The 26,776-nt window shown below is 44.1% G+C and overlaps 1 long non-coding RNA gene across 1 annotated transcript; it reads right to left on the reverse strand.

Annotated features, from left to right (window-relative positions):
• Window positions 1–3,679: 3,679 nt before the first annotated feature.
• Window positions 3,680–9,587, reverse strand: Gm40727. Its single transcript, XR_871912.2, has 4 exons — window positions 9,511–9,587; window positions 6,357–6,644; window positions 4,872–5,115; window positions 3,680–3,880 (listed from the first exon to the last, which is right to left on the reverse strand). It is a non-coding gene; the product is annotated as a predicted gene, 40727 (long non-coding RNA).
• Between the last annotated feature and the right edge of the window lie 17,189 nt (window positions 9,588–26,776).

Raw genomic sequence — 26,776 nt, forward strand, 5'->3', positions numbered from 1 at the left:
AATGGTTTGTATTTTAACAAGCCTTCCAGACGATTTTATTCGGAGGCATATTCACTGCTGAAAATCAGTAAATGAAAGATCTGGTTTCAACTGATCTAGCTGTTGTCTCTGAATAGCGCTTTCCTGAAGTCACTGAGAACTCTCCTCCTAAGAGGCAGGATTTAAGCTAACGGGGAATCTATGCTGAGGTCGGACAGGGATCCAGGTTGTCTCCCTCTTAGCCTGTCATACAAATTCTGTCCAGAAGCAAAGTTGCCTTTACATTTTTAAAAGGAAATTGTTGTTTTGTGGTGAAAGGAACGCTCAGCTAATGTTTAAGATGTCGGGATGGCTTCAATTAGGAACAGGAAGTCTTGAGGGAGGAAATCTTTGACTCAGATTTTTAAAAAATCTTTACCCCTTTACTTTCATCCTTTGGAAGAGAGAAGGCACCACTCTGAAGAAGCATCGCCTGACATCAGAGGTAGCCAAGTTCCTGTCTGAGAAGGGGAACCTTGTGTCTGGAGCCACAGGCACAGTCCCCTCAGACACAGTTGCAGAGTCTGAGGGGTCAGAGGCAACGGAAGAGGAACAGATGACAAAGGCACCTGAGGTTTTGCCCAGGCTGTAGGCTCTTTGCAGCATTCCTAACTTGACGATGACACACACCTGGGCACCTGGCCTGTTGTCAAGACAGATCCCCAGACGCTTTGTCATCATTGCCTGTCCTTGTGCCTCAGACAGACCCTCATAGATGGTTGCCCTGGTAACCAATGTTGGGGGTGGGACTATATAATCTACAGTCTATAAAAGGCCTCCTGAGGACTCAGGACACATGTCTTCAGGAGGACATGAATTTGGATCTCTAGAACCAAGGTTAAAATCTGAGCAGGAAAGTGGGTACCTGTAGTCCCAGCTCTGAGGAGGGGAGAGCAAGCTCCCTTTGGTGTGTTGGCCAAGCAGCCCAGTTGCACTGGTGAGCTCCAAGCTCTGTGAGAAACTCCTTGTCTCAAAAAAATAAAGTGGAAAATGACTGGGGAGGACTCCTGACATTTGACCTTTGGCCTCGACTTAGACATGTATGACCAAGTATGTGGTCCCCACATGTGTAACACACACAAGTAATTCACAATCTTTATCTAGTCAAATGTGTATTAAGTAGGAAGATTGTTATTTCCATTTCATAGATGGGAAAACTGAGGATTACCCTAGCGAAATGTAAGTCTTTCAGATAGTCAAATGGTGGAGATGGGTCTCTACATTTTATGAATGTAGACTAATGGCTAGACAGCTAGGGTACGGAAATAACTTATCTAAAGTCATGCATTGCCCAAGGCCAAGTGCTGCTCCCCAGGTGAGATGTATGTACTCTAATTTAGCCTGGCTGAGAAATCATAGACTTCATGTGCATCCTCAAACCACTTATAAATAAGTGCTTAGTTAAAATTCAATTTATCCCAACATATGAGCCAAGGCTTTCCAGAGAAATTGGCCCCCTAGGACAACACAGACATAAAAGAAGGAATTATGGGAATGTCCTTATAGGAAGACATCTATGTGAGGACCTGGGTTGCTGACGGCTTAACTTCCCACCTGAAGTCGAAACCCTAGAAACGGCAGGGGCCACCGGTACAAGTCCCCAGAGTCCAAGGGCCAGAGAACCCAGAGTTCTAACGCCCAAGGGTAGAGGAAGTGGGCATCCCAGCAGAGGAGAGCATGGGGGCGGGGAGGGGAGAGAAGGGGGAGAGAGAGGAGAGACCTCGAATACTCTGCTCCATCAGACTTTCAGTGCATGGTGATGATGTCCTTCCACGTGGAGTTATTGGACTTTCTGCATTATGAAGAACACTGACTTTCCTAGGTATACTTGGCCCCAGGGCAATCCTGTAAAAAGCTTTCCTTTTGCTGTAGAGCTGTGACCTGGGGCTGCCATCCCCACCTCACTCCAGTGCCCAGTGTGTGAACCGGAGGTAGATGTTAAGCCCCAGGACAGGGTAGCTGCCGGTAGGGGCGGTGCCGTCATACAAGCTGGCACACCTCTCAGGACAGGCAGGCTCGGAACTTCAAGCCTCTCAGGGACTTCAGCTGCTGTTCCAGGCAGTCATTGATGTTAAGTCAGCTTCCAGCATTGATTCATGGAGGGTCGTCCGACACAAGTGGGGGCCCATCACTTTCTGCATACATGTGGGTAAGGAGATCCCACTGCCCCAGGAGTGACGTTCAAAAGGGAATGGAAGCAAGAAACTTTAAATCTTAAAAGCAGTAAGATGCAGCAAGAAATCTGCTGCCTAGTGGTTAAATCCATTCTTTCTCTCCTTTAAGACAGCTTAAAATATCTACCTTCCTAATAACGACAATTGTGGTAAAAAAAAAAAAAAAAAAAGGGAGGAAAATCAATTAAGTAAAACCACAATTCTCTGGTATGAAAATAGCTTTTATTAGGAATTTCTGGCTTTGGGGATGGCAAGGAAAATATCTGTCTTTAAAGAAAAATTTCTTTTAAAGGAGTCAGGTCTGAATCAATCATCTTTGTCACCCCTCCGCCCCTGGCCTGCCTCAGAAAATGGACACGTGTCTCAAGTCAGGTCAATGAGAGCAAAGGGGATATGTGACTGAGGATTCTGGGAAGGAACATGTGCTGCACTTAAGGGAAGCTTCTGGAAGAAATGATCTCTGGTTTCCAGAGCTGTCAAGAAGGAGAACGGGTCCTAGCTGGGCCACAGAGGAGTCTGGTGAGTTTCAAGACAATAAAATAAAATAAAATAAAATAAAATAAAATAAAATAAAATACAAAAGACCCAAGACTATGGCAGGTCTTGTTGTGTGACCCCTTCCCCCACTGGAGGGCCAGGGCCTCAAGAACAGGAGTGGATGTCCCATGTGTATCTCTGACACGGTGTCTTGGTTGCTTTTCTCCCCACCATGGCAGGATACCTGACAGGAATCCAATAGGAAGGAAGGACTTGGTCTGGCTCATAGCTCTGCATCCTCTGATTAGGGCAGGCCTGGAGGATTGCACAGTAGTGGAAGCATCCCATGGAGAGCCTTTGTGCTTGGTAGACCAGGAAGCAGAGAGTCTGGGCCAGAGCCGTAAGTAGATGTCACCTTCAAGCATACCTCTACCTCAGCATCAGCAACCCACTTCCGTCAGCTTGGCCCGCATCTCCTAGAGGTCCTACATCCTCCCGAAATAGCGCCACCAGCTAGAGACAAGATGCTCATACACATGAGTCTGAGGGTTGGGGGAAGGGGCATTTCATAGCCCAGGAAGAAGAGAATAAGGAGACAGACAGCATCAGAACATGGGGTTTTCTCCTTGTTCCTGGCTGCGAGTTTAACATGGAAAGGGGTTATCTATTTCCTATGCTAAAGTCTAGGGACACAGAGACCATCACTCTAACGGAGATTTGGGCAGTGTGCAGCAAGACAGAAGAGGAGCTCTTTAGTGGATGCAGCAGACCTTAGTTTGGCACAGTGCCCCAGCCAGAGTCACATGTGCAAGACCATCCAAGCCACGGCCGTAACCTTCCCTCCTGTGGGCTGGCGCACACTGAGACAATGAGGTACTTCCAGGCAGGGTAGAGGAAGCCTTAGCCCTTTATTAGCGTAAGTACTTTACCAGAGCTTAGATTACATTTAAGCCTAGACATTTTCAACAGAAAACTTGCAGTGGCTTTCCAAAAGCTTGAGGCTTGCCCGTGGGCTTCAGTCAAGGCAGGCGGTGTCAGTGAAGGCTGGGAACCAGAAAACAACCATGCAGACTTTGAAGCTTGTATTGGATAAGGTTTTTCGTGCTTGGAGACATCCAGCGAGGCTGCAGAGATAGATCACATCCAGCTCTTTGGGAGACAGACTCTTGCTGAATTAGCTGCCTCCCTTATCTTGAAAGAGCGTCAAGGTCCTATTGGGAAAAAAAATTGAAAAACAGAAAACCAAAAACCTCACTCGGCTGAATTTACTTGAGCCCAAATTTAACTTGGCCAAAACACCTTAGCCTTGGCCCCTCTAGCAAACACACCCCTCATCTGTAAAGTAGGGGGCAGGGACTGAGCTAAGTCAACACTGGGATGCTTTGTGTGGAGAAACATCACTCTGTGGAATGGAAAATCCCAACACTGTGTGGAAGGAAGGACCACGGGAACAGCCTTTGGTTTGAATCCCAGCTCTACCACGCGATAAATGCCTGGCTTTTGTTAATTCACTATTCAGTTCTGGCCATTGGTTTACTATCAATAAAACAGAGCTCATAAAAACCTGCTTGGGGAATCGTAGGAGGACTCCAAAGGTTGGTGTGGGCAAAATAACTGGCACCAAGGATCATTGAATAAAAACAAAAACAGGGCCACGAGATGGCTTGTCGGTAGAATGCTTGTCTCGTGAGTGTGAGGACCTGCGTTTGATCGTCAAAACTCACGTTTAAGGGGCTGGGTGTGGAGGTGTGTTTATCCCAGTGCTAGGAAAATGGGGAGAGGCAAATTGCTGGGGTTTAGTCATCAGTCCGCCTAGCTGAAATATATCTTTTCAAGCTGGCGAGAAACCCCTACTCAACAAACAAGGTGGCTAGGGCCTGAGGAATGGCAGCCAAGGATGTCTTCTGGCCTCCACATGCTCCTGGGCATGCACAGACAAATACAAATCAAATATTAGCTCAGCAAGTAGCTGTGGTGTAGTACATGCCATGTACCACACTAGCTTTGGGAAATACACTGTCAAGTGGACCGGCCGTCTACAGCCTCCACCCTCACAAGGCTCGTAACTAAAGCCTTAGAGTCACTTTCATGGATGCATCATTGTCAATTGAGCAAAGACCTAACAAGGATGGGTGAAAGGTGGCTGTGTGACAGATGTGACAAAGGCTGATGCTTGCTTTTCTCTGCTCATCTCTCTCTTACCATTGCCTCCCAGAGCCGCCATCGTCCAAATGTTCCTTGTGCAGCATTTCTCGAACCTCGCATAGTAGGAAGAGTTCAGCACTCCCAGGCTGTGCTTCTTGCCGGGTTGATTTTTCACTAACAGGCCTTGGGAGGATTAGCTTTATCTCAGTTATAAGCTCACGTAGAGTAACTGGAAGTGGGAAGCCAGTCTTCTAATGGATACTGCCAAGCTCATGGTTGCTCATCTCTGCTGAAAGTGCACCTGATGAAATCAACACATCCTGATGTTGTCAGTTGTCAGCCCCAAAGCTACCTACAAAGAATGAGGGCTTTCTGCCCAACTTACACCCACCTGGCGCCAGGTAGATGGGGGGGGGGGGCGGCGAGCAAGCCAGCTGGTGTCGGACATGTCAGAGAGCCAAAGAACGGGAGAAATCTCACCCCAATCTTATAAGATGTTTGCTTTGTTAGGCAGGTAATGTTTGGCAGCTGAGAGAAACTTGGCCAAGCCTCCTCTAATGTCTCGTTCACTATTTTCTCCTTCACAAATGAGAGCTGTCTGGGTTGAACCTAGGCACAGTACATTGTGTGGTAAAATGTCCCGTAGCTTTGAAACTCAGCATCAACTGATGTTTAGTTTACACATCAACTGACACTGTCTCTGTTTAGATCTTATCCTGTGTCTAGATTATTGCAAGAATCTACCAAGAGTCCTTCTTGCTTTAGTGGTATTAGTAAAAGTGATTATTTAACCCACTTATATCAATCCCTCTGTATTTAAAATATCAGATGAGACAGCTGACTGCTGTGTAGAGCCTAGAGATGTCTCTTGTCTGCAGGATCAAATCCAAACCTCTAGTCTTCACTGGAGGTGTCCTGGGAGCTGCTCACTCATAATCTTTCCCTCTTCTCCTTCTACATGGATCCACTATGTGTCCACGGGGATAAACTATGATTGTTACGAGCCATTCTTTGCAGTAAGAGTGAGCATCTGACTTGATTCTGTTTAAGGAAACACAATGGAAAGCGAACCAGCACTTCAAGGAGTGACTTCTGTCATCACTGTAAGAGAAAGTGTCTGTTATCTGGGCGACAGTGAGGAGAGGCCAGTTTGTCTTGTCCATTCCCACCACTAGCATGAAAACTCCCACTTTTGGGAGACCCATTAGTACTAATATGACAGCAAAGTCTGGATGTCCTAGCAGACTACTATAGGTTGAGTCTGAATGTCTCCCAGGTGTTAAAGGCTTGTTCCTCAGCTTGGGACTATTGGCATTGGAAAGCTTCACAAGGTGGGGTCTAGTGATAAGTTTTGAGTCATTGGGTCATAGGGTGCCCTTAAAAAGCATTGTGGGATGGTAATTCTCTTTTCTCTTGATATTTCCCAGTATTTTGTATGCTAACTTAAATAGAAACAAACAAACAAAAAAACCAACCAACCAAACGAACAAACAAAACCAAAAAACAACCAAGATTCAAGGGCTCAGTTGGTAAACCGCTCACCTTACAAGCATGAGGACATGAGTTGCATGGCCCTAGAATACATGTAAAAAATGCTGCTATGGATAGGGGTGGGTGATGTGTGCTTGAAACCCCAGCAATGGGGAGGCAGAGATCGGCCAGCCTCTAGGGTTCATTGGTAACCAGTCTAATCTGAGTGGAGCAGGCTCCAGGTCCAGGAGAAACTGTTTCCAATGGGGTGAATGATGCTGCTGAGGATGATATGAGATTGTCTACCAGCCCATGTACACATGCTTGCACTCTTCATGTGTGTGCGCACACAACTCACACCTTCAAAAGATAAAAATAAGTAATCAATAATAATAATTCAATAACACAAGAAATTGGAAAGCGATCTTTTCAGTCCTTAATTCTTGAAATGGCCAGAATCTGACCTTGATGATAGATAATATATTTTGTTTTATACATATTTTAAATTTTTAATGAGCTAGCTAGATTACTTTTATTTTTTAAAAGTTAATAAAAGACAAACATCAACATTTGATAAAGTTTTTTTAAGACAATAAAAGAAATTCAAAAGATGTATTAAAAATACTTCTTGTTCCTCTGGATAATATTAAAATTCAACATTTAATTTTGGTATCTAACAATATTCAATGGATAGCTTTCTTTCAAGTGTAACTTCTGGAGGGACTCTACACAGGTTCAGCTATGGTAGCTGCCCAAGCCCTGGACTTCAATCTAGATCACACTGTTATAACATCTATCAGTGTGGGAAAATAGCTAATTTCCTTGGAAGGGCATTCTATCCCTGGTTCATCTTCATCCTTCATGAATCTTTGTCTTTACCAAGACCTGTATCATTCATGAGTTTGAGCTCTCTACAGAGAAATAGATTTTGACTCCATTCAGAAAAAAAAATGTCAACAAATTGAAAATTTTAAGGCAGTAGAATAGCTTTAAAAATGAGGTAATGAGGCAGGCGGTTTCTGAGTTCGAGGCCAGCCTGGTCTACAAACTGAGTTCCAGGACAGCCAGGACTATACAGAGAAACACTGTCTCAACAAAACAAAACAAAACAAAACAAAACAAAACAAAACAAAACAAAACAAAACAAACAAAACAAAACAAAACAAACAAAAAGGAGGTAATGAACTCTGGAAATCAGTCTGGGGGTTCCTCAGAAAATTGGACATAGTACTACCAGAGGATGCAGCAATACCTCTCCTGGGCATATATCCAGAAGATGTTCCAACTGGTAATAAGAACATATGCTCCACTATGTTCATAGCAGCCTTATTTATAATAGCCAGAGGCTGGATAGAACCCAGATGTCTCTCAACAGAGGAATGGATACAGAAAATGTGGCACATTTACACAATGGAGTACTACTCAGCTATTAAAAACAATGACTTCATGAAATTCTTAGGCAAATGTATGGAACTAGAAAATATCATCCTGAGGGAGGTAACCCAATCACAAAAGAACACAAATGGTATGCACTTAATAAGTGGATAGTAATTAGCCCAGAAGCTCAGAATACCCAAGATACAATTCACAGAGCACATGAGACTCAAGAATTAGAAGACCAAAGTGTGGATACTTTGGTCCTTCTAAGAAGAGGGAACTAAATAACCATGGAAGGAGATACAGAGTCAAAGTGTGGATCAGAGACTGAAGGAAAGGCCATCCAGAGACTGCCCCACCTGGGGATCCATCCCATATACAGTCATCAAACCCAGACACTATCGTGGATACCAGTAAGTGACTGCTGCCATAAGCCTGATATAGCTGGCTCCTGAGAGGCTCTGCCAGTGCCTGATAAATGCAGATGTGATGTTCGCAGCCAACCATTGCATTAATCACAGGGCCCTCAAAGGAGGAGCTAGAGAAAGTACCCAAAGAGCTGAACCCCATAGGAGGGACAACAATATGAACCAACCAGTAGCTCCAGAGCTCCCAGGGACTAAACCACCAACCAGAGAGTGCATACACATAGAGGGACCCCTGGCTTCAGCCACATATATAGCAAAGGATGGCCTTGTTGGACATCAATGGGAGGAGAGGCTCTTGGTCCTATGAAGGCTCAATGCCCCAGTGTAGGGGAATGCCTGGACAGGGAAGCAGGAGTGGGTGGGTTGGTGAGCAGTGGGAGGGGGGATGGAATAGGGGGTTTTCAGAGGGGAAACTAGGAAAGGGGATAACATTTGAAATGTAAATAAAGAAAATATCTAATTTTAAGAAAGAAAAGAAAAGCATAATAATAATAATAATAATAATGATAATAAATCCCCACTACCCTCTTCTCAATCCCACATCACAGTAAGGAGCAAGCACGGAGCAGATTTGCTGGAGGAGGAACATGCAGGGAAAGGCCTGGGAGCTGAAGGAAAACAACTGGAACAAGGTTTCAAGGTTGGATCCAAAGCAATCTGGCAACTGTAGCCAAAGCAGGAAGAAAAATTTCAGTGCACACCAGACTTGAAAAACAATCCGCACCTAGTCCAGGAAAAATAATGTCTTTCATTTGCTCAGCACTGTGCGGTTTTAAAGTGTACTTTCATATTAGCCTGGTCCTTTTTCATGGCTCTGGGAAAGGAAAGCCATTCAGTTATCAGAGAGCTAGTTTAGGATGGTTAATATTTATTGTGGACTTGGAAGGACCTAGAATTACAGAAGAGACATGGCTCTGGGAATGCCTGGGAAGAAGTTTCTAGATTCGATTAATTAAGGTGGAGATACCAACCCTAAATGTGGACAGTCCTATTCCAGGTCCTGGGGACCTGGGCAGAATGGAATGGTGAAAGCCAGCTAAGTACAAGTGTTCAGCCATCTGCTGCATGACTGCTGATATCACATGACCACTCTCACTTCCGCCTCTATGACTTCCTGCCAGGATGGACTTTACCCTGGTACTGGGGGCCTTCCCTTCAAATTGCTTTCACAAAGGAATGTTGTTGAAACCACAAGGGAAGTTAACTAATACACCTTGAGGCAAATGAGGAAACCAAGTCCGGGAAAAGTAAGCTACTTGCATCCATTCAGCAAGCAACAGTCAGGACCTCGGCAGCTAGGCCACTATGCTTCTTGGGTTTACCCTTAGAATTATATCCAGACATCAATTCACAGTTGTGAAATGGAAGAAACTTTCTCTGTGTGTGTGTGTGTGGGGGGGGGTGTCATTGGCCACACTGACCTTCTAATGCCTTCCTGTCAGGAGGTCCCTTTTGTCATCTGCCCACAGCAGGGGATATTGTTGCCCAAGAGTATCTCCATTTGCCTCCTCTCAGATCCTTCGGCCACAAAAGCCTGATTCTTCTTCAGATATAGAGCTCGGACAGGTGGTCGCCATCTTCCTTAGAAATGGCTCTTCACAGACCCAAAGCTTGTTATTAAACTGACTCTTCATCTTTTTCATCTCCAGACAAAGTAATTGGCTTAACCTTCCCCCCCAAAGACAACTACCCTCTTGAGTATCAAATCCCCTTTTCATGTAAATGGGGAATTCCAGAGCTGCCACTTAGCAAACCCCCCCTTCTTTAAAAGCTCTTTCCAAAGGCAGCCTGGCTTTTAGCAAGAAAGCTCTTCAAGGAGCCCATTAGCTATCTGGAAGGATCAGAAAGAAATAAGGCAGACCTTTGACCCAGAACTGTGAGTGAGCCTCGAAGGGAAGAAAAGGGCCAGGTTGCAAGGTGGTTTTTCTGTGAGGCTCATTTCCCAGGCCTAGGTACCAGTCTAGGCTGTTTCCTTAGAAAAACAGAAGCCAGAGCCCGCCCAGGGTTCGTTCGTTATTCTCTGATAACTTCCCCTTTCAGATTCTGAAGTCCATTGCTGGCAATACCTTCAAAAAGTCATATTTGCTTGACTAAGGATCTTTGGAGCCCAGGGTTCTTGTATTTTCTCTGCTGAAAACTCACATAAAAGACTTCAGCTGTTGTGACTCCAGCTATCTTTTCAATGGGCAGATGTGAGGTCATCTTCCTAATGGGGCTGAAGAGACGGCTCAGTGAGTAAGGGCGTTTGCTGGGTAAACATGAGGATCTATGTTCAAAACTCTAGAACTGCTGGGGCTTTCTGAATGCCAGGCTAGCCCCGGGTTCAGGGAGAGAGTCCCTGGCTCAGTCGAATGGTGATAGGAAAGGACACCGTGCGTCTTCCTCTGGCCTTCATGCATGGACATGTGTACTTGCACACATGCATGCACATATATCACAAGTATACCTTTCAGTTAATTAGCAGTTTTCTTCCCAAGCTTCTGTTTCTTCCATAAAAGGGAATGGACATTGCTATGCATTTCATGATCTTGATACAAGTCACACAAAGTCCAGGAAAGGCTTTATAGCCTGTGGTGTGTTTCCCATTGGACCAGGCTATGAACATTACAACCATGTCCCTCTTAGGGAGCATCATCCAGCCCTGCAGGTGCCCAAGATGAAGAAAGAGATAGTCTCAGTTAAAGGGCTCCACACTAGCCCCCCTCTCACGCCCCTTCCCCTTCCCCCCTCCCCTGGCAGGGCTGTCTGTCTGCTAGGCCCAGGAGAGCTTCCTGCCTGCGCCCTTTTGTTCCCCCACACCTGCCAAGTGAGGCGTCAGACAAACCTCTCAGGGAGAATCAGTCTTATCATTGCACCTGCAGGGTCCCACTTACTGTGATCAGAGCCTGTGACACAAAAGCAGGCCTGTCCCTGGGGCCCGTTTGCCATCTGCACCAGCAGACCCTAGGGACTGCAGATGTAGAAACAAGAGGCCCTGGAATCCCCAGCTTGCTCTACTATTTCACCCTCTTGGGGTTCCCCAGTCTCTAATATTTCGGAGCCAGGGCTGCCTCACTTACCGCCACTGTTTTATTTAGTTGCTTAATCTGGAAGCAGCTGGGTGCTCCCTTTTCTGAAATCTTTAAGCCTGATCCCTCTTATTCAAAACACTCGAAACCAGAAGTGTTCCCAATTCTTAATTCTCTTGATTTTTTAAAACTCTCGGCTGCACAGTGAGCTCTGGGGAGGAGGGATATGTTCGGGTATTTTTCTCTCATAGACTATGCACACAGCCTGCACGTGGGTCAATTTATGCAGTACTGTTAGTGCATCTACATTCTAAGCATGATCTCACGTGAGGTCAGACCTTAAACTCCCTCCCACTCCCATGATGCTGCATCTATGCTCAAGCAACTTGAGTATGTGGAGCCTCTTAGATTTTGGACTTCAGATGGAACTGGGCCTCTCTGGGCCAACTGGTGGGTCAGGACCAGTAGAGTTGTTTTAACTAATATCCCCCAAGCAAGCTCTGTCCACCTGTAGACACCGAGAAAGCCCAGCTAACCCCCAGATAACACAGGAGCTGGAAAGAAACATAACTGTTGGCTTCAGGCATTGGATGTCGGGATGATTTGCTGATGAAGACATTGCCAGTGACTCATGCCTGAAAAATCAAAGGACCCAGCTCTCTTTGTTATGAACTTAATGTCACAAAAGCAAAGGTTTAACTTGTTTTCCTTATTGGAGTCTATTTATTTATGGCAGGCCTGGGGTCGGGTGGGGTGGGGTGTGGTGGGGTGGGATACACATGTGGAGGTCTTAGGGTAACTTTTTAAGAGTCAGTGCTTTCTTTCCATTGTGTGGATTCTGGGATTTGAACTCAGGTCTTTAGGCTTGGAGGTAAGCACCTTTACAGTTGAGCCAGCTTACTGGCCCCAAAGAAGAGATGTTAAATACATGCAAGTTTTCTCTATCATAGAAAATTAATTTCAGAATCTTGAAAAATAAGAAAGGTCTCAGGGTGTGTACACAGTACAGTGTTTTCTTAGAATATAGAGAGTTCTGGTCTCACTCAAGGGGGGCAGGAATGAGAAAAAAAAGTCATTATCTATTTCCTGAGAACATTAATGTCCACTGACATTTAGGTGTTTATATTCTTAAAAATCAAACAGCTCTACAGTTGGTAAGTTTTAGAGCAAGAGACAGGGAAACTATCAGTAGACATAAATAAACAAACCAGGAGGTCATATGACCATGCACTTAAAGAGAATATTAGAAAACACAAAGGAAAAAAATGAAGGGAAATACCTGGAAGATACACAAGTATGAAACATTGAAAGGTCCCAATGCAGGGTAAGACCTCATGATCCTAAGGCCTGGTGGCTGAAGGATGCCCATGAAACATGGTCAGGCAGTGGCATAACAGCCAATGGGGAAATACATGTAGTGAGAAAATGTCCAACTCTGTAACCCAATGGGAAAAAGCAAATTAAAGTGACGCCAAATTGTGGACCCCAGAAAACTAAATTTCAATCATTTTTAAGTCATTAGACTATCAGAAGGTCATGGGGTCTGAAAAATGTACACATCGTTGTTGAAATGGTAACTATTTCCTTAGGGAAATAAATACGACAGCTCAGCTGATTGGCCTTTGCCTACATTTACTTTTGACATAGTGATTTCACGTGTGCAGGTGCCATCCGGAAGGGGCACTTCACAATCAGGGAGACACAAAGTTCTCTGTAGATTTGATCAACAGCAGGTCAGACTTCATGAAAATTATGATGTGCACACATAATAGAATAGTATTCAGCCATTAAATAGAAACTGTGAAGGATCTAAATAAATTAAGAAAAATACCTACCCTGAGTATTAAGTGAAAAATATCACCATAATTGTCTATGCAATGCAGTTTAAATCTATGTGCAGTAATAAAATTTGAAGCAACACCGAAATTAATGTAGAAGTATTAAAATAATTTTTAAATCATACTTTTTCCTTTCCTAGCCCCAGTTCCTGGAAATGATGACTCTGAGACTAATTACTTTATTATTAAATGCCTTGGCCATAAGCTTTGGCTCATTCCCTTTCTAGCTCGTTACTTATTTAAACTATTCTCTCTGCCATTTCATATTTATCTCTCCTTCAGTCCCAGCCCTCTTCTTCCTTCACATTTCCTTTGCTTCCCCCTGAGTTCCTCTGCCTGATGGTTTGTGTCTGTCTCCTTGGTCCATCTCTCCTGAGACTTCTTGAATCTCTCCTTTATAGTGAATCCTCTCTTTTCCTGCCAATGTCCCACCTCCTATTTCCTGCTTCAGCTCATTGGCCATTGGCCCTATTATTGACAGGTGGTGCTTATAAGAAATTCTCTCTACATAGAAGTTTATTTTGCTTTGTGTAATGTGAGTATAAACTGCTTTATAATTTGATTGTTCAGTTCAAAGTTCCTTTAGAAAGAAGTCCATTTGAAAATTTTTTCTTTTTGAAACCTAAGACTCAAAGTGAGTCTTAGCTACCAGGAGACCCCCAACTGAGACTGGTGAATGGAGTTTCATGCAAAAGCAAGAGGTTTATTTTTCCAGCCCTCTGGGTGCAGAGGAGATGTGACCCCTTCTCTTTCTTTCATAAACTTTTTATACAATTTTTGAGGGCATATTATGGCCACAGCAACTAGGCACATAATGATTGGTGGTCCTGGTGAGCTTTACATTAATTGGCTGGGCAGGGAGGGAAACACTGGGACCTTTCCTAAGGCCAGGTGGGAAGTTCCAAGTCAGGGCTTACTCAAAACCATTGAGGGTAGGTAGACTTCATGTTGGCACTCTGTTCATGCTCTAAGAAGGGTGGCTGTGGGGACAAGAGAGGCCAGGAGCAAGAACTAGAGAGATGCCTTCCAGACGGTGCTGGCTCCTCATGTTAGCCGCCACCATTAACATCATCTCCCTCCAAGCTGATCTCACCTTTGCCCTTGAATTTGGTGCCCTGGGTGAGGACTCTTCCAAACCTGATTTTTTTTTTTTTGAGGGATTGCTCTAAGGAGGTGGTGAAGCTGGTGGTGTTGGGAATGGGAAGGAACTAAGGGAGAGCATGGTCTTGGCAGCAGGGTGAGGTCATCTTGGTCCCTAGAGAGCTCAGAAGCAGTACTTACAGATGCCCAGTAGCTCTGGTCCATGCAAACCTTAGTTGCCGGTAGCTTTCTGTGGTCTTGCTGGTGTCCATTCCTCAAAGAAGTGAGCAGCTATGGTATGAAGGCTGGTAAAGAAGACATAGAAGGATGTCAGCCTCAGAACTCTAGTCTAGAGCCTTACTCTCATCTCTCTTGTTGCCTACACATTGCTGACTTCCCATTCTTGGATCAAGACTACATTCAGGCCTGGACTTGCTGTGTTGTCTTTGCATCACTCTCTGACCATTTCCTAAGACCCTGAATCAACTTACCAGGAGCCAGGCATGGGCAACCTCAGGTCTACATACCAGAGCAATGTTGCATACTTACACAGTTGGAGGTGTAGATTCTGCTGACCACAGCCAGACTTTGTCCAGAAGGATGTGGCCTTCAGTCCACTGAGCATCCTCAATTACCCTTGAGCCCAGTGCAGCATCTTCTGAAGGCTGCCCTCTTTGAGGCTATGACTATCCCACCAGGAACACAATGGTCATCCCAAAGGCTTAATGGAAAGGAAAGATACCATTTCCAATGATTTTCAAGCAGTAAGGACAACCGGATGAAACACAAGAATTTTCTAGCTATATATGTTATCTATCTAGTTATCTCTTCTAGTTATCTCAGCTGAGATCTGTCAACAATAGTATTTACTGAGGGCATAAAGGAGAAAACAAAGAAAAGTGTTCTGGTCAGTCCATCATGAATGAGGAAGAGTCATAGTTGTGAGTGTTTGTGGGACTGTGAGAGCCTGGTTTCTGCTTGAGGTAGGTTTAAAATCCTGGTGACACATTTTGCTATGCTCCTAGACACCAGGCTCCTAACAAGAGGCCACAGCTTTCCTCTCCATAGGTCTGTGGCCATCAGTCACATAAGGGCAATACCCCAAACCCCTCCACAGATAGAGGACATGACTACAGATCACATAGCCTCAAGGCAAATCTCCATTTTAATGAGGCACCTAAAGGTCTGAAGGGTTTAGCCATTTAAGCTCTCCTTCCCAGAAACTCCTTCCTGCTAAAGGTATTTAACCTCAGGCCTGCCCTGAGAAAGTGGGGTACGGTTTCACTCATCACAACTCTCTGCCATGACAATAAATACTTTAAAATGATGGACTGCCTCTTCTCATTGGGATCTGCCCTGGGGAACAATGGAACAGTTTTTCCTCTAAATAGCCTCGTCTAATCTCCCTCAGGAGGCCTCCCTGCGCTCCTAGACATGGTCACCACCAAGCCAAGCCCAGCAGGAGCTCTCCTCAGCCCTTTTCCCTTCAGCAGTCCGTGGGCCCCCACTCTGTACTCAGCTCTTCCACCACATCCAGTAGCGTCTGGGATGCCCAAGAGTCTGAAAACCTGACATCCTGGACCTCCATGCAGGTCTGGGACCCTCGAGCCCACTGTGGCAGTCTGCGGGGACCTCAGACTGTTCTTCCCCACTCCTGGAGTGGGGGTCTCACAGCCCGGTGCCTACCGGGAGGAGGTGTGGGGTGAGAGCAGTCAAATTTCCCACATCCCACCTCTCAAAGCAGCCCAAGCCCTGAGCGGATGTGGGACCCCACCATCAAACTCACAAGTGTTCAGAGTGTGTGAGACTGGGATGCCTTGGGAATGAGGAATGCTGGGAGCAGGAGAACTTGTTGATGGTAGAGTTCAGAGTTTATTCTGCACTTAACTGGGCATCGTCAACAACTCTGTGGAAAAGACTATATGAGTCTGAGCAACACAACCTAGCAGACATCTGGGAATGTGATGACCACATTTTCAATCTGAACATTATGGTCTGACAGTTAACCTTGTGCTTGACATTGGAGGATCTTCAGTACCTATTGCCATAGACTGGCCTTTGACTCAGCATTCCTGGGTCCTTTTCTGTGTGGTTCTGACACACATTCCTTACAAAGCTCCCCTTGTACACCTCAAAAATCTCTTTTATACCGAAAAACATTATTGAAAAGTAGTGTTCTGGCACACATCAAAACCTTTTGCTCTATTTTCCAACCATATTACAATAGTGGATCATGTTAGGAAAACATCTCTCCCATTCAGTTGGAAGCTAGAAATTATCTATCATCTATCTACCTATCTATCTATCTATCTATCTATCTATCTATCTATCTATCTATCTATCTATCATCTTCTCTCTTTAATTCATGTTTGTACACTTACGTTGAGGTTTTCCTTCCTGTGTAGAGGAACATGCAGAAGTCAGAGATTAATCTTGGGTGATATCTTTTGTGACTTCCTGCCTTATTTTTTGAGATAGGAATTTAATCTGGAACTTACTGTTTTTGACCATGCTGGCCAGTTAGTCAGCTTCTTGGATCTGCCGTCTCATACTGAATACCAGGGTTTCAGGTATACACCACTATGCCTTTTTGTTTTATAAAAAATATAGATGCTGGGAATCTCAACTCATGTTCTCATGCTTGCATAGCAAGCACTTTACAACCATGGAGACAATGTCTCAACCCCAGAACTGTCAAATTTATCTCCGCATTCCCACCAATTGGCTGTATATGTTGAATGATCAAATGGACAAAACAGTTTTCCTTTTAAATTCTTCTATCCAAAATTCTTCAGTGTCTGTTGTATACCCTGCCATATAAACCCCTCATGTCCACACCTGCTGTTGACTATTTTATACCCTGCTATATAAACCCCTCATGTCCACACCTGCTGTTGACTATTTCCTTATGCTCCATTAGGCAGATTGGCTGATGTTTTCAGTCCTGAATTCTAATCTGTAGCTGTTGCTTGCTCTGTCAGGGGAGCATAGAGAGTTACTCACAAGGGTCTTTGCAGATATTGTCTGTGCTTCCTAAAAAGATTAATAAAGTTTGCTGACTCTACCACTCATTGACTAGTATTATGCAAGGTGCTTCTCCTGCCCTAGAGACAGAGCATTAGATTCTTTTCCAGAAAAAGAAACTGAGGCACTGATGGATTTATTATTTTGCCCAAGATCAAATGACTAAGTTAAAAATGGGTATGGAGTAAGGAGCAACTAGAAAAATGATAAAGTAAAAATCTGAATTCAAATTCTTGCATTCGAATTGACCCGATTATTTCCTTCCATATAATGTGTGCTAACATGTACTTCCTGTTCACTGTTATATGCTTAACCAGCTTAACTCTGCCCATTAGTTAACACTGTTCACCTTGTCTGCTCCTCCAGGGGAAACAACTAGAGGGAGAAGCTGAACTTCAGTGTGGGAGGCAGCCTAAGAGGATGCTGGAAAAATTAGGATATGTACATGATACCATGGACCAATGCAGGACCAGAGGCTGAAGGGTCATGGAATAGGTTTGGGTTGGTGTCCCAGAAGAAATAAGTGTTGGTGGTTAGGATGAGGAATGAGAAGATTCCTGGGTTGTGGAACACACCTTCATGTTTTATTGGGAAAATATAGATGAGCTTCAAGGGTCAAGATGCGCCATCTCTCTGGAGATTGGTGGATATTCCATGTCTCCACTGTGAGTTTTACACTAATGTGAAAGATGGAGGAAGTGTTGGTCAGAGCAGGCCCAATATGACATGGAGTCTAGAGGGCTACCAGCTCTGACATTCAGTTGTACCAAGTTAATTTATCTGAACTCAGTTCAGTTAACAGTAGAGAAAATGATACCTATTCCAGATGTTACTAAGGGCACTAAATGGAATTCTGTAGAGAAAATATTAAGCACAAAGTGCATACAGTGGGTGTTTGATAACTATTCATTTTACTTCATCTGCTTTAATATGAATATTAAGTAGTTTTCTGAGAACCATGAGTTAGAAACTTGGTCCTCAGAGAATCCCTGTTGAGAGATGGTAGAACTTCAACTGGGAGGAACTTAATAGGAGATCTTTAGGTCATTGGAGCTATGCCTTTAAAATATATTATGGGATTGTGGCTTCTTCCTCTTCAATCCCTTTGCTTTCTGCAGATGAGACGAATGGATTTGCTTTAATACATGCTCCCATGATTATATGCAGTCTCATTATAGGCTTAAAACATGGAGCTAGTAGACCATGGACTGAAGCCTCTCAAAGTGTTAGCCAAATGAAACCCTTTCATTTACTATAAATGACTCAGGCATTTTGTTATCATGCTAGAGACTTGGCATCTTTCTTTAAATTGTTTGATAATTCTATCTTTCAGTTGTTTTATATACGAGAGTCTATGTTGCTAAGTTATAAATCTTATCAGGGAAGTCTATGTCTTTTATTAATTTAATTTATTCATTCACTCATTCATTCATCTACCCTTTCATCACATAGAACTTGTCCCAGCTGATATTGTGGAGTTGAGTACTTGGTAGACACAATGAATGGTAAATGCTTATTTACTTTGAAGGCAATCAGTACCTGAGGCTATGTCACAGTCCATTTGCATATCAGAAGAGTGATGCCTGGGAAAGGCCCCCAAGCTTATGACACCATGCAACTCTGGATCAGCTCACAGACAGTTCAAAGCATTCATTCCTGGGCAGGTTCTCCATTCCTCCCTTTGGTTATTGAATACACAGCCTTAACCTCTATCCTGACATCAACCTTCCTTGCCCCTTTCACACTTTTTGAAGAGTAAATAATTCACTCCATTTCATCTATAAATTGATAGGAGTTTTCAGTTGAGAACTAGTTTTCACCAATAACAGCATTTAATCCGTGTCCCCTTGTAAAGTATGTTAATAAAAACAGGAAAAAATCAGGGCACAGTGCATTTAGAATATTGCTCTCTCTGCCCTGTAGAGAACTCACAGTCAACACCTTGATCTTAGACACCTTTCTAGAATTTATTTAACATATGTAAAGGGGTGTGGTGGGTTATGCGCTGTCAGTTCGTGTTTTGTCATTTTAACGTCTACTTTAGATTTCATCAATTTTCTTTTGTGAATTCATCAACAGAAGAAAAAAAATGCATGAAACCAAAGCCAAGGATGGCTGTTTGTGGGACATGAATTCTTTCCTGAAGCTTGTGTTAGCAAGTGTTAATTATACATAGGAGCAGGAGGTATGTGTGCACTTTAAGCCCAGTCATTGCTCTTACACCCTAGCTCCTCCCCACTGGTTCTAATTCCTCTCATTCCCACTTGTAGCTCTTTCTTCCCTTTGGACAGCTCTGAGTTATGCAGAACTTTGCGGTGTCACCTCATGAGAAGTCAGTTAGGGAGATCTTTGCTGAGCAAGCACATCCACCCATGGGCCTTGGGCTGACACAGACTGCAGATGTCCAGGGCTGCAGTGGACATTGCACTATAAGAAAGGAGGAATCACGCCAAGGACATTGTGTTCCGTCTATAATCAAATCCCACTACATGGTGAATTCTTTAATTCAAAAGATCGAATAGGATGGTACTTTAAAAAGAACTACAGCTGGTTAAATTTAAGGACTGACAAAACTCCAGTCTAATAATACCTCCTGGCCCGGGGCCGGCTGCATCCTTCTGCAAAGGAACTGGCTGAGGTTTCAACCACTGTGGGCTTCATCTCAGCCTGACCAGCAATGAGATGCTTTCTTTGAGTTGGCCCTGACAATACCGAACCACCTAATGGAATGAGCAGTTCTGGTGGCATGCCATGGTTGTTTGAGCAGCCCGTACTTGCTGGTGAATTTCAGGCTTATTGTGTAAACCTTGCTATATCTGTGAGTGGTTTGGCCTCAGTCATGAACCCGGCTTTTCTTCCCCATGATTCCACCATATCCATTGGTCGGTCCCCCCCCCCCCCCTTTGGAAGATATTTGCAATGGAACATCCATCTGTCCTCTGGTTGTTTGTCACTTCTATCTCTAGATAGATCCAGGATACTTTGTGGTATTTTCCTTAATTTGAACATAGCTAAGTCCAGTACACCACCTTGTCTCATTCATAAAATAAGTCAACAAACACTCCAGAAAGACCCTTCATGGGCAGAGCCCCCATGTCAAGTATCTCGGGTGGAAGAGTACACAGGGAAATTCTAGGTTCCATGGATTAAAACACTGACCACACAAAGCACCTCCCATATTCCCCCTGTAGATCCTCTGCCCCTCCTGCGAGTATACTTTGATTGCCTCTGGACCCCACACGTAGAATTCTCAAGCTGCCAGCATCCTTGAGGTTTCAAAATTACTAAGAGGGCCAGTTGGAACTGATAAGGTGAGAAATATGGCCAAAGTCATACAGTAAGTAAGAGTCAAAGCCAGAGTGGAGTGCAGGTGAACCATTGGGAGTGTGTGTGTGTGTGTGTGTGTGTGTGTGTGTGTGTGTGTGTGCATGTGTGTGTGTGTACAATGAGATTTAATAGTCTGTGCTTTTATCACTGAACACCCTGCAGGGCTCATACTCAGCCTCAGAGGCCACATACCCAAGGCTTACACTAACAATACCTGGCTTCAAATCCAAGCTCTAGGACGCTTTGCCCTTAGGAAACTTGCAATAATATCTCACAAGTCTTGTGCCAGCTCTGCAGCAGCCTCTCTTTGCAGGCTGTTGTGACAGTTAAACCAAGGTATGGGATGTCGAGCCTCAGTATTTTAGGGCATATATGAAAAACATGTAACCAGTTCTACTATTTTGCTGCTGTCCTTGGTGATACTTTCAAACCATAAAAAAGATTAGTGTAGAGTTTCGAGGCAGGAAGGCACTGATCACATTCCCAATCACTGAAGTACCTAGAAGTAGGCTGGGATGGGATTATAAACACAGTTGAAATGAAAGCCTACAGTTCCTTGGTGCCCCTATGTCAAGCCCCTGTCTCTTGGTCTCTTCTCATTTTCCTGATACCTTGACAGGTTAAGAAGACAGAGGTCTGGGGAAGGGGAGGCCCAGCTGCAAACATATTTATCATGAGTGATTGGCCATTTTCTAATTTTGACTTCCTGAACCTTCTGTGATCTGAAGAACTCAACCAGCATCAGGAAAGCCTCCTTCTAATCCAGCAACCCCGAGGATTTTCTAACATCCTGAGGGGGAAGCTTTCATGGAGTTCACAAAAGCATGCAGTGGGCCTTCCTCGTCTAACCTCCTTCTTCTGTAGAGAGCAGCCACAGGGAGGAAAACTGACTCTGATTGCTGCTCTTCAGAATTTTCTCAGCAGCCATAAAAATGCACTCCAAGTGGCCACATATTTGATCAATTTGCTTTTATCCTTTAATCGAATAAGATTCAGCCTTGCAATCAGAAGGGAAAAACATCTTGCAGAGCATTTTGTTCGTTCGGTGATTCATCCAACAGCAGGCTCACACTTGACAGGATGGGAATAAGGTATTTAGTGCAGAAATAATTTTTATGACCACATCACAAGAGGCTGGAATGGCTTTTAAGGTACATCATATTTTAGTCACAAACACACATAAAGTGTGCTCAGAGGTCTTTGCAGAAGGCCTGAATGGAATGTAAAGATTATATACACTGTTATCAAGAAAGGGAAGCCTTGCTTTTGTTCTTTTCTGGGTATGACCTCTTCTGTTCTTGGTTAGTCTAGTAGACTGAGAAGAGTGTTTTTAGAAGGTAACAAAAAGGTCCATTCAAAATGAAGCCTTAGGACTGCAGATGCTCTAGAGCACCAAGACTGTAGCCACAGAACCATGTGCTGACACTCCAGAGCTGGAAGACAAGGGTCCATCAGAAGGGTCCAGACTCTTAGGAAGCTGAGATGTCTGCAGAACATAAGGACATCCCATGGATCAAACACATGGTCACTGCCTCCCCTTTGTCTGCTGCAGGCTCTGTGCCCTGAGCCCTCTGTGGAGGGAGAAGAACTGCAGCTCTGTTGTGCCATCCCCATTAGGGTTCATGTCATCTTCTTCCCTGCTGTCACATGCTCCAGAGATGTAAGAAGCAGAGAGAAGTAGGAAAGGGGAGGAGAAATGAGAAAGGGAAGAATCAGTTAAAGAGTCTTTAAAGAGGCAGGTGGTGTGGTGGGAGAACATGAGCTTTGGAGCTGGACATGGGGTAAAATCTTACTTCTGTCCTAGCTCCATGAGTGTGGTGTGGGCTCAGGTACCTAACCTACCAGAACTCCTGCTTCCCAGTTGTAAAACAAAAGGAGAATGAATATCTGATACCCTGGGTTATCATATAACCAAGGACAGGTAAAAGCTAAAGCTAGAATTGCCATAGGGTGCCCATCAGAGCACACACATTCATAACTGCCCATCAGAACACACACATTCATAACTACCCATTAGAACACACACATTCATAACTACCCATCAGAGCACACACATTCATAACTACCCATCAGAGCATGCACATTCAATAACTGCCCATCAGAGCACACACATTCAATAACTGCCTATCAGAGCACACACATTCATAACTGCCCATCAGAGCACACACATTCATAACTACCCATCAGAACACACACATTCATAACTGCCCATCAAAGCATGCACATTCAATAACTGTTCATCAGAGCACATACATTCATAGCTGCCCATCAGAGCACACACATTCATAACTGCCCATCAGAGCATGCACATTCAATAACTGCCCATCAGAGCACACACATTCATAACTGCCCATCAGAGCATGCACATTCAAAACTGTCCATCAGAGCACACACATTCAATAACTGTCCATTAGAGCACACACATTCATAACTGCCCATCAGAGCATGCACATTCAAAACTGTCCATCAGAGCACACACATTCATAACTGCCCATCAGAGCACACACATTCAAAACTGTCTATCAGAGCACACACATTCACAACCACTGTGTCTTCTTGCAGGGCCACCAAGCCTAGCACTCACAGAAGCCCATACATCTCAGCACGATTTCTCACCATCTCAAGCATGCTCCCTGTGATGTCACTCACAGCTGCTTCAGGCTCTCTAGTGAGTAGACAGATGTAGCTCGTCTTTCTCTGTCCTCTTCTATACTCTCAGGCTCTTTATGTCTCAAGTGGAAGTTTTACTAGTGACTACATAGAGAGTTTGGTCTTACTTGATAATCCACCTGGACAATCTATCTTTTAAATATTTTATATTTATTATTATCATATTATAAGTACAATATGAATAAATATGTTTAATATATAATATATTTGGGTATTTCTTACAAATGTTTGATGTATTTTGATCATATCCACTTCCTGCTCCCTTTAGCTTTCCTAGATTCCTCACACCCATGTTCTTTCCTAACTTCATCATTATCTCCATTTCCTCCTGCTCCTCCTCCTCTTCAAATTCTTCTTTATAACTTACTGAGAACAATTAGTGCAGCTTATAGATTCAAGGCTATAGGGACGTCCACTGGTGCATGGGCATTCTACCAACAACCACGTACCTTTCCCATAGAAAAAAAAGGCTCTCTCTTTCCCAGAAAAGCCCTGGGAGGCTCTCCCTTATCCATGCTTGAATTCTGGAATGGAGTTTTGATGGACAGTTAGGTCTGGGATGTAGAATTAAATTCCATGGTCTGGTCAGCCTGAGTCTCTGAAGTTGGAATCACCTGGGCTCTACATCTCATCCTCCAACAGAGGGCCTAGGCTCCTACTAAAGCTCGAAGCCAATGGTGGTCCTAACAGCGGGAGTGGACGTGGGCAGAGGCTCTTGAGAACTGGTTCAGCGCACCTGCCTCATTCTGTGGCTCAGTGCAGATCCCACAGAGGCAGGCTAGACTAAGGGGTGGTGGGGAAACCGTTTCCCCCTTCCAAGGGGTAGAGCTAAGAAGCGATTGCTTTGGCAGGCTCCCCCACCGAGTCATGTATTATGGTATTTCTTTCATGCTTTTTTTTCTTCTTTTCATTTTTTGCTGTCTCATCTCTGCTGTTTATTTCTTAATCTTCATCCAAACCATCATACCTCTTGTCCTTATATCTTCCTCCTTTTTTCTATCTTTTTCCTTTTAGATGAATAGCGAGGATCTTGCCTGTACTTTGGAAAGGTATCCTAACCTTTCACCTCCAGCCATTCTATCTATTTTATTTTTCTTCTCAGCCATCCTGATCTCTGAGACCTTTTCTCTCGGGTTCTGAATGTTACTTCTCTGCACTAGCGTCTTCTGAAAGATGAGGTGACCCATCTACCTGGGGGTTCTGTTTCTAAATTCTTTTCTGCTCCTGGAAAATGATAATTATCCTTAAGTTTCTTCTTTATTTTTCTACTTGTGGTTCTGGATCCCATGAAGAGTCTCCCTAAAGGTGGTACTGGGCGACTGGCTCAGTTGGTAAAGCGCCTGCCATGCAAGCAGAAAAACCTTCAGTTCAGATTCCCCAATACCTACCCAAAAGCCAAGTGTGATGGTGCATATCTTTAACTTTGGTGCTGGGATGGGAAGTGGCAGTCACAAGACGATGCCAGAAACTTTCTAGTCTAGCACTATTGGTAAAGTCCAAGAGCATTGAGAGACCTTGTCTCAAAACCTAAGACAGTTATTTAGGAGCATATTGGATGTTGACCTCTGTCTTCCAAATTCACATGCATGCATGTGTGTGCATACATACACAAATATGTATGTATCTATCTCTCTGTCTCTCTTTCTGTCTTTCTCTCTTTCACTCTATCTATCTATCTATCTATCTATCTATCAATCATCTATCTATCTATCTATCTATCTATCTATCTATCTATCCCTCTCTCTCCCTTTCTCTTCTAAAAAGTCTCAGGAACCTTAGCAGTCTGTCCATATATAGAATGAGTTCTTATAACACCCACTGCAGCACTTGTACTTGAACCTCTGTTGTAGGATTTGTAGCAGGATTAAATAGAACTAGCATATCCTACAAATTGAAAGGGATATCGCAAAGGCCAATAATCTCAGATCTGTATTGTACGTATTGATTTCCCCAAACTCATTTAGGCTCTTGGGCGTTTACACATTATATATTTTATATTTGAAACAAAGTCTCACTTTGTAGCCTTGACTGGCCTGGGACTCACTATGTAGGATGGGACTAGCCTTGAACTCATAGAGATCCATCTGCCTCTGCCTCTGCCTCTGCCTCCTGAGTTGCAGGGATTAAAGGTGTGTGCCGCCAGGTCTGTCTACTTTTTTTTTTTTCTTTCTGAACTCTCCCCTTTCACCGTCCCTTTCATGCCAACTCCTATTTCAAGTTTAATGAAATGTCTTTTTGTTAGGGATATTTTCTATATCTCCAGGCTTGGTTTTGAGCCCTTGTGACAGATTGTTGCAATAATCTGTCCTTCAACACTTAAATGAAACTCAACCCTAACCCTAATGAATGCTTTATAAAAACATCAACCTAATGTCTCTCTTCCTAACTAGGCCATGGTTTTCCTGAGAGACAAGCCTTTGGTCTTTCTCCACAATATCCCAGGCACCTAACAGTATGTCCGGCATGTAACAGACTCTTGGTGACATAATCATGTAAACTAAATAATCTCCTGAATACTCACATCTTTAAAATGGCATACTAGAGACGAAAAGTCTGACTTTTACCTCAGGGCATAATTGTCACACTTCTGAACCCCAACTCCACCCTTGTCCTCAGTTGAAGCTCACAAGACCTCCTGCAGAAGACAGAAGACCCCTCAAAAAGTCCCTGGTAGGTCAGAAGGCTGAGGACATGGGGTAGATTGCACCCTACAGGAGCCAGGTTTTGCTCTGTCCCTGAGGCAAGAATGCCTTTTAAATCCCTGTAAGCCAGGGAGAGAGTCACAGTGGCTGGCTGCAGAAGCAGCCTGTTTTTCCACCGTTGCTGCCACCGCTCTACCGTGGCTGTGGCTGGTGCCACAGCGAGTGCCCGAGAGTCTCAGCATAGCAGAAGATGAAAAACTCCCAGCTGACCACTTTCACCTTGACTGACTTCAACACAAGTCTCCCCGAGCGCTAAGACTATAACAACAAATTGAGCGTAAGGGTTTTAGAGTAGCACCTTCAGTTACTAGTCTAGGTTCAAGATGTACTTGAGGCGCTTGGATTCTTATTCAGCCATAAGGAACAAATTCACATTGTCATTTTTCACATGAAGAGAATTAAAACTGACTCAGGATGACAAATATGTCCTATTTTCTCTCATTTATGGGGCCCTAGATTGTATAAAGATATACAAAGTCCTGCATGAGCTCCGATCTGAGTGGAAGGTGGAGACTATCCAGTGGAACCATGTAGACTCACAGGAGGTAGCATAAAAGAAGGGGAAATGGCCAAAGAATACTATATACCTGTATGAAAAAGTTCTTATTAAACCCAGTGCTGTGTGCAAAGAATATTCACCAGTTATAAATGACAATAGGCTGAATAGGCCATTAGAGATAGCCCCACCCACTTCTCATTTCCGACCCAAGGAAGCTTCCTGTAGGGCAACTTTCTGACCTGAGACAGTTCATTTTGAAGCAAGGACAAACCCTGAAGCCTCCAAAAATGTGTCTTCATGATATTTATGATAAACGCCAGGTGAGGAAAGCCACAGCTGCTTAGTATGTTGGAAGCCCCAGAGCTCCGCAACCTCATTGTAATGAAGGAGAGATGCTTCCTGACTCTACTGCTGTACTGGAGGTTGGCAGACAGCTGAGAGGGCAGAGCCACGCAGTAATTAACACCCTGGAGAGAGACAGGCTCCAGAAGGAGACAGGGTACTCAGCTGCCTCATCTGAGGTAAGAGGAGAGCTAGCT

This window comes from Mus musculus, chromosome 10 (genome assembly GCF_000001635.26).
Source record: "Mus musculus strain C57BL/6J chromosome 10, GRCm38.p6 C57BL/6J".
In the NCBI taxonomy this organism is placed as follows: Eukaryota; Metazoa; Chordata; class Mammalia; order Rodentia; family Muridae; genus Mus; species Mus musculus.